Source organism: Penaeus monodon, chromosome 20 (genome assembly GCF_015228065.2).
Source record: "Penaeus monodon isolate SGIC_2016 chromosome 20, NSTDA_Pmon_1, whole genome shotgun sequence".
NCBI classification, from domain to species: Eukaryota; Metazoa; Arthropoda; class Malacostraca; order Decapoda; family Penaeidae; genus Penaeus; species Penaeus monodon.
In genome coordinates this window covers 17,960,427-17,960,762 of record NC_051405.1, presented here as the reverse complement: position 1 = coordinate 17,960,762, position 336 = coordinate 17,960,427, and positions in this window count along the sequence as shown.

Sequence of the window (336 nt, the reverse complement as noted above, 5' to 3'; positions counted from 1 at the left end):
CTAAGAATGCACATATATGTAAAGACAAATGGATATATATGAAAACAGATATCGCCCAGAAGAAAAAAGTAAATGAAACTTACCGGAATATAAAATATGATTATTTTCCCTCCCCTTCTCACTGCCCTTATCGCGTGTTTATTTGATTTTCTCCCCTGCTCAGTATGGTATAAATTCGATATCCTTATTTGATTTACTTTTGTATTTCTTCGATCGAGTTTCTAAATATGTCCCATCTATTCAGCGTCACTTTTCAGTAAAAAAAAAAAACAGTCTGCTTCACTTAAGATGGTTTTCGTTCTATCGGCATAAAGTCCACAGTAACAAAAACAAAGA